Here is a 13,182-nt window from a genome sequence, read left to right as displayed (position 1 = left end):
GAAGGGGCCTTCTTTGTCTCCTGCAATATCTCTTAGAATAACGCAAATGAGGTAATGAGCTCTACGTTTGCGACTGTAGTATGAGGAATTACTTGGGTTTCCTTTTAAAAAAAAATATTAGTAGGCTAGTTTTTGGCACAAAGTTTCTAGATTGCTCCACACCTCTCTCTCTCTCTCTCTCTCTCTCTCTCTCTCTCTCTCTCTCTCTACTTCATAGGGCTAGGAATTGCATGTCCCATGTAGTTTTTTAGAAATATAGAGTCCCTTTTGTCATGAGCGTGAATCATGCACTTGCTTGATGTTAAGAGATGTTGAGATGAGGTTCCATTCTACCTCTTCTCTCTCTCTCTCTCTCTCTCTCTCTCTCTCTCTCTCTCTCTCCTACTCTTCACAAGGCTAGGAATTGCATGTTTCATGTGTTTTTTTAAAATATAGAGCGGCTTTTCTCATGACCGTGAATCATGCACTTGCCTAATGCTCAGAGATGTTCAGTTGAGGTTCCATTGGGCCTCTTTTAGCAGTGCAATATGTATAATCAATTTAGACATCATGGCAACATGATGGAACGTAGGTGTAGTAGTCCAAATGGCCCCGAAGACTATGGTGCAAAGGTGTAGAGAGGTAGCTCGTGGTCAAATATAGTGGAGGTTTGCCCTAATTTATTGTGCCCTATGTCATCATTGCTTCGATAAAAATCATTGTCACCCTGAAAGATCGGTTTCGTGTATTCCTGCCTAACAAATTTTAATATGGGAAATTACCAAAATACCCCTCTAATTTGTCGAAATTCCCACTTATGAATTTCGAGATCCACCTCTAAAATTTTACCTCAACGCGATAGCACCCGCAAAAGGTGATAGCACCCATGAAACTCAAAGCACCCGTGTTTTGGACAAAAGTATCCTAACTTTAGTGCAATCCCACCTACGAATCTTGAGTTTTATCTCTAAATTTCACCCCAAGGTGATATAATGCATGAAACTTAGAGGAATTTAATGTAAAATAATCTCCAAATATAGCGAAGGGTTGCCTTGATTGATCGTGTCCTTTGTCATCAGTGCTTTGAGAAAAAGCATTGTTGCTCTAAAAGATTGATTTAGTGTAATCCCACCTAACAAATTTTAATATTTACCTTCAGATTTTAATTTTCACCTTGAGAACACCATAAGGTGATAGCACGCATGAAACTCTTCAATGTAAAAATCTCCAAATATAGCAAAGGGTTGCCCTATTTCATTGTGTCCTTCGTCATCAGTGCTTTGGGAAAAAACATTGTCACCCTAAAAGATCGGTTTAGTGTATTCCCGCCTAACAAATTTTAATATGGAAAAATTACCAAAATACCCCTCTAATTTGTGGAAATTCCCGAAATACCCCTTAAATTTCAAAAATACCCTTGTATCCATTTTGGTAATTTTCTTCAAGATTTCCTAGTCTTAATTCCTTACTGACAATTGAGATCCGTTTTTGAGTGCTTAGTATGTAATTTGGCACAAATTAGCTCGCATAAGAAGGGTTTTATGTCTAAAAATAACGAATCTCCAAAGCGTACATAACCAACTCAAATTCTAGTTTTAGCATCTTGTATGATCGACAATTAGTCTTTTTATGAAAAGCTACAAAAAAAACAATCGTTGGAGAAATTTACTCTTTCAACCAAGGGTATTTTGGTTGGAAAATTTGAAGGACATTTTGGGAATTTACGACAAAATATTGGAGATATTTTGGAAATTTTCTTCAAGATTTCCTAGTCTTAATTCCTTTTTGACAACTGAGATCCGTTTTTGAGTGCTTAGCATGTAATTTGGCACAAATTACCTCGTAGAAGAAGGCAATTATGACTCAAATTCTAGTTTTAGCATCTTGTATGATAGACAATTAGTCTTCCTATGAAAAGCTACAAATTTTCTAATTTTTGGAGAAATTCACTCTCACAACCGGGGTTATTTTGGGAATTTTGGAAATTTGAGGGGCATTTTGGGAATTTCCACAAATTAGAGGGGTGTTTTGGTAATTTTCCCTTTTCATGTTGACCTTAAGAACACCATAAGGTGATCGCACGCACGAAACCCAAAGGAAGATGCAATGGCAAAAAGACCGGTTTAGAGCAATCGCAAACACGAAACGCAAATATAAATGATCGAGAAAACCTTAAAATCTAACGACAGGGTTCGTCGCCCTAAATCCACTCACTCCCGCCGCCATCGCTTGCCGCTTGCCTTCGCTAGTTGCTTGGCAATTGCCTTTTTTGCCGCTCGCGAAGTTCCTTTCCACCTCTCTCTCTCTGTCTCTCTCTCTCTCTCTCAAGCACTCGATCTGCATCCTAGTCTTAATTCCTTTTTTACAATTGAGATCCGTTTTGGAGTGCTTAGCATGTAATTTTGGGAGAAATTCACTCTCATAACTAGGGGTATTTTGGGAGTTTTGTAAATTTGAGGGGCATTGTGGAAATTTTCATAAATCAGAGGGTGTTTGAACCTTAAGAACACCATAATTAAGAAATGAAAAGGCACAAATTACCTCGCAGAAGAAGGCAATGATGACTTTTCATTTTGACCTTAAGAATTGAAAAGGCACAAACTACCTAGTAGAAGACAATTAGTCTTCCTATGAAAACCTATTTTTTTAAAGAAATTTGGGAATTTTGAAAATTTGAAGGGCATTTTGGAAATTTCCACAAATCAGAGGGGTGTTTTGGTAATTTGCCTTTTTCAACGGCAAGCAAACGCAAACATGAAACGCGAATGTAAATAATGCATCGAGAAAACCTTAAAGTCTTACTTGAGGGTTGTCGTTCGTCCCGCCTCCCAAGCTCGCCTCCTACCTTTGCTAATCGCTTGCCGATTGCCCTCACCTCGTCTTTGTGGCTCGTCTTCGTCGGTTGTCTTCACTGCTTGTGATGTTCGTGTCTTGCCGACTGGAATGGCAAGGAGTCCCTCCCCACCCCTCTCTCTCTCTCTCTCTCTCTCTCTCTCTCTCTCTCTCTCTAGCAAGCACTCGACCTGCTATGGACCTCGACGACTCTCTGTGAGTATAGAAAGAGTTCTAGATTCTCCTTTTGCAGTTGCACACACACACACACACACACACACACACACACACACACACACACCTGGATGTTTAACTGCAGAGAGAGAGAGATAGAGAGAGAGAGAGAGAGAGAGAATTGTGCTACTTCACAATTTTGTGTGTGTGTGTGTGTGTGTGTGTGTGTGTGAGAGAGAGAGAGAGAGAGAGATATGCACTACAGCATCACGCGCTCAGAAAGCTCATCCGTAACCTACAGACATGAGAGCACTGATACAAAAAATTGTCGTAACCTGGAGACATGCCGTAACCTACATTTCTTAATTATGGTGTTCTTAAGGTTCAAACACCCCTTGTCCGCATGCCAGAGAGAGCATTGAGCAACCTTGTCCGCATGCCACTCACAAGTTACATGACTGTGTGTGTGTGTTTAAGTATGAAAAATCCCCTCATACTTGAACCACACTTAGACAATTGTATTAGATAATATATTAAATAACAATATTTTAAAACAAGATGTCATAAATCATTTCATATACACCAATACAACATTCCGTATCTAATGGATAATACAATCGTTTAGATCAAAAATTTGATCTTTTCTCATTACACTATAATATCTTAGTGTTGTATCTTATGTGTCCATCCTTTGGGATGAGGTTCCACTACATCTGCATGTAGAAGGATCCTGCTGGTACATTGGATGATCTTCCATTACAGCTACAGTTTTCGTTGTAATCCCAAGGAAAGAATCTCTTACCTGTCACCATCCAAGAAACACAAGCTTGTCAGAACTGGCATTACTTGGGAAGACAGGTGTCAACGACTCCCTCCCCTTGTTATTGGTGTCAAAAATTACAACAAAAACTAACATCATAACCTAGATCATTCATTAAGTTTAAAGAATGAGTCCTTACTTTACGATAATGTTTTCATCTTTTACTTCCAAAAAAAATTGGACAACATCTCCTTCGTATTTTGAATTAATTTTCAAAAGTCCAGTCCACTGCCATCTCACCCAGTGGCCCTCACGTGAGGATTAAGGCTTTATTTGAAAACATTGGAGTGTTTAACAGTAAAGCATTAAAACTAAATTCAAAAGTTATGCTTCTATTTAACAAGGAGAAGAAGTGTTGAAAAGCAATTCCCATTACTATTTCCACAAGGTGAATACACTCAGCCACAACCATACGCTATAGTCATACACCTACAACCATAAATGTGAAAAGGCCAGCATCAACTGCAAAAAAACATATGGTGACTAGAAGTTTGAACCAAGTAATAACATTTTACTCAAGATCTTTTGTTACCCAAATGACGAACATAGTTAGCAACCCAGGCAGATAACAGTGCCAATGCATTCCCAGCTACGGTCTACCAAAACCATATTGTGAGGCAGATGCTTAAATTCTGTATAGTCAACCTGTAGTTATTATTAAACCCAAAGAGAGGTAGCATTATAGGACCTAGAAAGTGCATCAAAAAGTGCATCAAAAAGTACAAATACGCAAACCTTGTCGTTACAATCTGGTTATCAAAAAATTCATTGAGAAATACCTAGCAGCTTATGAGCATACTACCAAAATTTTAACAGTAAGCATGTCTATGTGTGCTATGCATCACGTGCTTATGTGTCCTTATGCATCTTTTATCAGTGACCTATTCTTGATACATTTCATTTGTAACTCAAGAAGGACCGTATGTACATGTATTTACAGGGCTTGTGAAGCTTCATGTATGCCTCTGTGCGAGGAGCATACAGGTACCCAGATGATGGTAGTCTGAGTTGAACATGTAAGAGATACATAACATATCAAGCATCCTCGCATAGTTCTACAACTCTAATTAGTACATTGCAGCCTATTGGTGTTATGTAAGTGAGATGAAACCCCAATACTAAGGCACGACAATCAAGGCAGTGAACATGAAGTGTGAAAGAAGTCTAGGATAACCAGCAACAATTATAATAGAAAAACCAGCATTCAAATGTTCCTTGATCCGATTTTCCACAAGCATTTAGCTGTTCTTTGAACCGATTTTCCACAAGGCCATGAAGGTTATGTTCCAAAAACAAAGTAATAACATTTCATAACATGAAATGCTAGTAAGTTGAAATGCTACAACACCAGCAGCCAGAAATCCAGCAAGTTAATAGCATCACTATCGCTTCTTGCGTTAAATCTCTCTAAAAAGTGAAAATTTTGGCAACATCTCCTTTGTATAACGGATGATTTTTCAAAAATTCCACTCACTGCCATCTTTACCGAGACGCTCACATGAGGTTTAAGGCTCAACATCACGCATCAAATGTCTTCATCTAGGGTTAAATAAAAAACCAAGTCTCCCTGTACATGCGCCTTACAACGTGTCTATGTGTGTTTATGAATCACATGTTTATGTGTCATATCACCCAAAAGTTGATACTACTAAAAAAACAGTTTTTATTCATGTTCAAAAGGCCTGCATTTTATGTGTCACATCAAAAAAAAGCTGATACTCAACCATTACGTACCAATCCCTGGAAAAAAGTACTTCAACATGCCAAGCTTAAATTTTGACCATAAGAATTATCGTATTAAGGCAACCAGTATTTGTATCAAGTATCTGTGTGTGTGTGTGTGTGTGTGTGTGTGTGTGTGTGTGTGTGTGTGTGTGTGTGTGTGTGTGTGTGTGTGTGTGTGTGTACCGAGTAGGTGCCAGGTCATCTATTTCTCATGCTGTTGCTCAAAGTATGTCCGATTGGTGATTCTATCATGCGCTATCTATGGTATTTAGATCACAGTATGTTGAAAATGCAGTGTATTAACACTACTAATTCACCAACTCCTAAGAGCAAGCAAGTATCTCTGTTTTAAGATAAGAAATAGCCATTGCTTAGGATAGATTAACTCCAAGTCTAAAGGGTATTTTAGACCCCATTTTTGTATTGCAACTCTGAGTGCAAAACCCAAAACATAATCCAATACATAAACTTTAGTGTCGACTTTGGACGTGAAGCATGTCACTATGAAGAACAGTTGAAATAACCATTGAACACTCAATTACTAATCATCATAGAGATTGTTTGTACAAGAAACAAGCATGCATAATACATACAATCCAAAGAAATATGACTCAATGATCTAATGAGCAAATCAATAAAGTAATCGTACTGAGTAGGTGCAGATGCGCCTACTTGTGTTGAGGTGTTCTCCTTTGTAAATTTATCCATGCACACGAAATGGGAGGCAGCATGAGCCAATGATCATATTCTGTCTGCTTACTGTCTTGTGGCCCTGCTAAATCGTTGTATTTGAGGAAGGCAAGTCCATGACCTATATGCACCTGTGTGTGTGTGTGTGTGTGTGTGTGTGTGTGTGTGTGTGTGTGTGTGTGTGTGTGTGTGAGAGAGAGAGAGAGAGAGAGAGAGAGAGAGAGAGAGAGAGAGAGAGTATTGTATGCAAAAGGACCGCCGGCTGCTCAAATTTATGTGGTGTGTATGCCAATAGGTAAGGTGTGTATGTCAATTGGAGATAAGGTGTGTGGGGAGAGCGAGATCCGTTGTTGTAGATGTGTGTACACGCGCATATGCGCACGTTCGTTCACAGGGTAGAACGGGACCCAGACGGGTTTGTGGGAAAGCAAACATGTTCATATGAATGAACCTCAATAAAAAAATAGAGGGTCCATTATGAAGCACCCACCTTTGTTGACTGGGGATAAGGATTGCCTGGGGATGGCTTGATACTTATCTGTCCAAGAGAATGTGTGTGAGGTAGCGATATTCCAGTGCATGTGAGTAGAGGGGAGGCTTTTGAGCGCAAGCACCAAAGAAAGGGAGAAGTACCCGTCATATGCAAACCGACAATAGACGAGGGAATGTTCATGCAGGTGTTACACCAGCTTTAAAAGCTCCTACACCACCCACATGAAATTAGGTGTGAAGAGGGCTACTGAAAATCCATTTAAATCATGTATGCCAACCATGGTAAGGAGTGGGCAAATTATGTCTCCCTATTGTTATCCACCCACCAGAAAGCTAGGTAGGTGAATCTAGAATGATGAACCGTACCAAGGTGAAGGAGGTCAACCACGGATACCTTCATACAAAGATCAACCAGGGATGCCTTCCCGCCGTATTATTGATGAGGTGGATTCAAAACCTATGGTCTTCTCTAGAGACTCAATGAAACTTTTCTAGAGAATAGCAGCTCTAGGTTAGCACACCAAAAAGGGAAGCTGACATCCAAGGGTTAGCCAAAAACTTGCCAGCTAGATAAGTGTGTGTGTGTGTGAGAGAGAGAGAGAGGGGGGGGGTTAGGGCTTCGTCCAGCCTTGCTCTGGGGTTTTCTGAGAGTCCTAGAGTTAAGAGGGAGAGGTGGTTTGAAGGTGGGCATAGCAGTAGGCTTGATTGGTCACTCACATGCACACTCATCAAGGCATGATTAGTTTCTCTCTCCAAGGTGATGGACAATTCTCTGCCTCACGCACAGGAGCTGCATTTGGTTGATTTAGTGTATTTAGTTGATGATGATGATGTCGATCCTCTCACAAGCTCAAGCCTCACGCAATGGAGGCAACGTTGTGCAACATTTTCTAATCTCTCTCTCTCTCTCTCTCTCTCTCTCTCTCTCTCTCTCTCTCTCTCTCTCTCTCTCTCTCACACACACACACACACACACACACACACACTACTTGCAGTTGTGAACATGCGTGTACTTTTGCAGGCTCAGGTAATCGTTCAAGTCTCCACCGGCACTCAGCGGCTCAGAAGCTCATGTAGAGTGCACACTGCGCACGTACGAACAGTACACACACACCGCGCACTGGGCGGTGACTAGCCCATCTGTAATCTCTCTCTCTATCTCTGGTTTCACACACACCCAAGTAAAACAGGTCTCCGCGCACACAAACACAGCGTGTCCCTTTCCGTGAAGCTCCTACAGTGCGCACACATCGGATCTCCACTTTCACATGGTCAATATGGTCTGTGTTTGTGCAGGCGCAGTCTTTTCTTATGCAATCCATTAAATGTGATCAGAACGTTGGCTGTCATGGAGTGTTTTTTGAGGAAGAATGGAGAGATCGACATGTGGAGGGGCTCTTTGAGCTTGAAAAAATTAACCTGCATTATAAAGAGTATAGAATCTCCAAATATAGCAAAGGGTTGCCCTATTTCATTGTGTCCTTCGTCATCAGTGCTTTGGGAAAAAACATTGTCGCCCTAAAAGATCGGTTTAGTGTATTCCCGCCTAACAAATTTTAATATGGAAAAATTACCAAAATACCCCTCTAATTTGTGGAAATTCCCGAAATACCCCTCAGATTTCAAAAATACCCTTGTATCCATTTTCTTCAAGATTTCCTAGTCTTAATTCCTTTCTGACAATTGAGATCCGTTTTTGAGTGCTTAGTATATAATTTGGCACAAATTAGCTCGCATAAGAAGGGTTTTATGTCTAAAAAGGACGAATCTCCAAAGCGTACATAACCAACTCAAATTCTAGTTTTAGCATCTTGTATGATAGACAATTAGTCTTCTTATGAAAAGCTACAAAAAAAACAATCGTTGGAGAAATTACTCTCTCAACCAGGTGTATTTTGGTTGGAAAATTTGAAGGACATTTTGGGAATTTATGACAAGATATTGGGGATATTTTGGAAATTTTCTTCAAGATTTCCTAGTCTTAATTCCTATTTGACAACAACTGAGATCCGTTTTTGAGTGCTTAGCATGTAATTTGGCACAAATTACCTCGCAGAAGAAGGTAATTATGACTCAATTTCTAGTTTTAGCATCTTGTATGATAGACAATTAATATTCCTATGAAAAGCTACAAATTTTCTAATTTTTGAAGAAATTCACTCTCACAACCGGAGGTATTTTGGGAATTTGGAAATTTGAGGGGCATTTTGGGAATTTCCACAAATTAGAGGGGTGTTTTGGTAATTTTCCCTTTTCATGTTGACCTTAAGAACACCATAATGTGATCGCACACACGAAACCCAAAGGAAAATGCAATGGCAAAAAGACCGGTTTAGAGCAATCGCAAACACGAAACGCAAATATAAATGCATCGACAAAACCTTAAAATCTAACGATAGGGTTCGTCGCCCTAAATCCACTCACTCCTACCACCATCGCTTGTTGCTTGCCTTCGCTAGTTGCTTGCCAATTGCCTTTGTCCTCGCCGCTCGCGAAGTCCCTCCCCACCTCTCTCTCTTTGTCTCTCTCTCTCTCAAGCACTCCACCTACATCTTAGTCTTAATTCCTTTTTGACAATTGAGATCCGTTTTGGAGTGCTTAGCATGTAATTTTGGGAGAATTTCACTCTCATAACGAGGGGTATTTTGGGAGTTTTGGAAATTTGAGGGGCATTTTCGAAATTTCCCAAGTCCGAGGGTGTTTGAACCTTAAGAACACCATAATTAAGGGTGTTTGAACCTTAAGAACACCATAATTAAGAAATGAAAAGGCACAAATAGGACCGCCCAATTTTGCATTCATTAATTTTCTTAGAATCCAAGAAGATACCTTTGTTTCAAGGGATTAAAAGTAAAGCTAAGTGTTTTACAATCTCGTCCCACCAAGTGGCTAGAGGAGGTCGAAGTCTTGCAAAATTGAGGAGTTGAGGTCTCCCTTGACACCTGGACCACTTGGAGTGACTACTCGTATGCAAAAACATACAAAATTTCGTTTCTTGAATTTGCCAAGAGAAAATTGTAGAAAATTAGGTCTATTCTTTAGGTTTACATACTATTTTTTTCTATTTTGGAGCGGGATTTTCCCTCTTCCCCTCGCCCTCAAAACGGCACGATATTAAGCTGAGATACATTTTTCTTGAACACTGGTTGTAAGGATCCAAGAAGGTCACACAGGTAGCATATGGTGCGATTCTGGAAGGATTGGTCTTTGTGGCTGTGAGAGAAAAAAAGAGAAGAAGAAGGTCGTAGGAAACTATCCAAGAGACCTTAAAGGTCTAGCCGACGAGGAGAATTGAACTCAAGACCTTTTATGAGAGAGAGAGAGAGAGAGAGAGAGAGAGAGAGAGAATTTTTGATGCGTTGCTGTCAGGAGAAGACTTTTTTTCCCTTCTTGGAATCCAATCGCCATGCGCCAGGGGAAGGGGGCAATGGTGGTATGCAAGTGGTCGCAAGACGTTCCAAGATGAGCCAGCGGGCGAAGGCAGGTGAACGGAGGAAACGACCAAGGAGCTGGGTTGTGCGATGCTGGGCGGAGCATGGAGGAGACCTCGAGGAGGTGATGTTCGGAAGCAGGGCTAGGGGGGGGGAGAGATGCGCCCCACTGCACATGTTGCTGAGGAGCTGGTGTGCAGGCGGAGATGTTGTTGAGGAGCTGCTGTGCAGGCGGGGCTCACAGGACAACAATGGCAAAGCAGATCGCGCGACCGTCGAGGGAAGAGAGAGGAGAAAGAGTGCAGGGAAGAGGAGAGAGAGAGAGGTTTTTTTACCTGTTTTGGGGACGGAGGGAGAAAGGGATCTGCCGAGATTCCGTTTAAAAGAGCAGCGTGGACCCAGTAGGATGACTTTTCATTTTGACCTTAAGAATTGAAAAGGCACAAACTACCTAGCAAAAGACAATTAGTCTTCCTATGAAAACCTATTTTTCTGGAGAAATTTGGGAATTTTGAAAATTTGAGGGGCATTTTGGAAATTTCCACAAATCAGAGGGGTGTTTTGGTAATTTGCCCTTTTCAACGGCAAGCAAACGCAAACACGAAATGCAAACGTAAATAATGCATCGGGAAAACCTTAAAGTCTAACTTGAGGGTTGTCGTTCATCTCACCTCCCACGCTTGCCGCTTGCCTTCGCTAATCGCTTGCCAATTGCCCTCACCTCGTCTTTGCGGCTCGTCTTTGTCGGTTGCCTTCACTGCTTGTGATGTTCGCGTCTTGCCCACTTGCCGACTGGAATGGCAAGGAGTCCCTGCCCACCTCTCTCTCTCTCTCTCTCTCTCTCTCTCTCTCTCTCTCTCTCTCTCTCTCTCTCTCTCTAGCAAGCACTCGACCTGCTATGGACCTCGACGACTCTCTGTGATGAGTATAGAAAGAGTCCTAGATTCTCCTTTTGCAGTTGCACGCACACACACACCTGGATGTTTAACTGCACACACACACACACACACACACAGAGAATTGCGCTACTTCACAGTTTTGTGTGTGTGTGTGTGTGTGTGTGTGTGTGTGTGTGTGTGTGAGAGAGAGAGAGAGAGAGAGAGGGAGAGAGAGAGATAGAGAGATATGCACTACAGCATCAGGCGCTTAGAAAGCTCATCCGTAACCTGCAGACATGAGAGCACTGATACAAAAAACTGTCGTAACCTCTGCAGACATGTCGTAACCTACATTTCTTAATTATGGTGTTCTTAAGGTTCAAACACCCCTTGTCCGCATGCCAGAGAGAGCATTGAGCAACCTTGTCCGCATGCCACTCACAGGTTATATGACTGTGTATGTGTGTGTGTGTGTGTGTGTGTGTGTGTGTGTGTGTGTGTGTGTGTGTGTGAGAGAGAGAGAGAGAGAGAGAGAGAGAAAAGGGGGGGGGGGGGGGGGGGGGGGGGGGGGGGGTAGGGCTTCGTCCAGCCTTGCTCAGGGGTATGAGAGTCCTAGAGTTAAGAGGGAGAGGTGGTTTGAAGGTGGGCGTAGCAGTAGGCTTGATTAATCACTCACATGCACACTCATCAAGGCATGATTAGTTTCTCTCTCCAAGGTGATGAAGGACAATTCTCTGGCTCACACACACGAGCTGCATTTGGTTGATTTAGTTGGTTTAGTTGATGATGACGATGTCGATCCTCTCACAAGCTCAAGCCTCACACAGTGGAGGCAACGTTGTGCAACATTTTCTAATCTCTCTCTCTCTCTCTCTCTCTCTCTCTCTCTCTCTCTCTCTCTCTCACACACACACACACACACACACACACACACACACACACACTACTTGCAGATGTGAACAGGCATGTACTTTTGCAGGCTCAGGTAATCGTTCAAGTCTCTGTCGGCACTCAGTGGCTCAGAAGCTCATGTAGAGTGCACACTGCGCACGTACGGGCAGTACACACACACCGCGCACTGGGCGGTGACTGGCCCATCTGTAATCTCTCTCTCTATCTATGGTTTCACACACACCCAGGTGACAGGTCTCTGCACGCACAAACACAGCGTGTCCCTTCCCGTGCAGCTCCTGCAACGCGCGCACATCAGATCTCCACTTTCACATGGTCAATATGGTCTGTGTTTGTGCAGGTGCAGTCTCTTCTTATGCAATCCATTAAATGTGATCAGAACTTTGGATGTCGTGTAGTGTTTTTTGAGGAAGAATGGAGAGATCGACAAGTGGAGGGGCTCTTTGAGCTTGAAAAAATTAAACTGCATTATAAAGAGTATAGAAGGGAAGAAAACCCGATAAAATATACAAGAAAATAGTTCAAAAATTATACAATTGTGGAAAATTCTAGTAGTGTTTCGGGGTGGAAATGTACAATGCTAAAGCTGAGGCGAACGCTGATGGGAAACGAAATGTAGCCTAGGGCTACCTACAGAGGGGACGTCCTTGATTTTGCTTTTTTGTGAAATAGGGACAGGGAGCTCAGACAGCACATGCCAAGATGCCATGGCCCATGCGCGCACGGGAAATTTGGGAAAGGTTAAAGTGGCTGAAGCCTGACAAGAAAATTGAGAAAGGAAGCGAGCGGCAAAAGGGCAAAGGGTGTCCGTGGGAAGGCCGTGTAGGCAGAGTACAACTGTTGTAGGCTATGCCCCGCACACGAGAAAGAAGAGAACCGCAGACCTGCCGGCGCCAGCCTCCCCCCTAATTCCTTTCTTTATCCATAGCGATTGCGATGGCGTTCATTTTTATTTTTTTCGACACACCAGAGGGGCTCCAACTGTGGTGCATATCACCGCCAATACCAAGACACTCAACCTTCGCATCGTGCGGCTGTAGTATGCCGATTGGTAAGCAACATACTTGGCGTCCGTGCGATCGTGTGTTCAATATATAACGTACTTCCAACATTATTTTACACATGAAATTTTGTAAAACAAGTGTTCGCTCGCTGTGGATGGTTTATAACTTTGGAGCGAAAGTGAAAACACAGGCGACTCCGTATTATGCCAAATAAGTCCATCCAATTTTGATTTTGGGACTCATTA

Source organism: Adiantum capillus-veneris, chromosome 20 (genome assembly GCF_014529385.1).
Source record: "Adiantum capillus-veneris isolate H3 chromosome 20, ASM1452938v2, whole genome shotgun sequence".
NCBI lineage: Eukaryota > Viridiplantae > Streptophyta > Polypodiopsida > Polypodiales > Pteridaceae > Adiantum > Adiantum capillus-veneris.
This window is presented reverse-complemented; position numbering follows the sequence as displayed.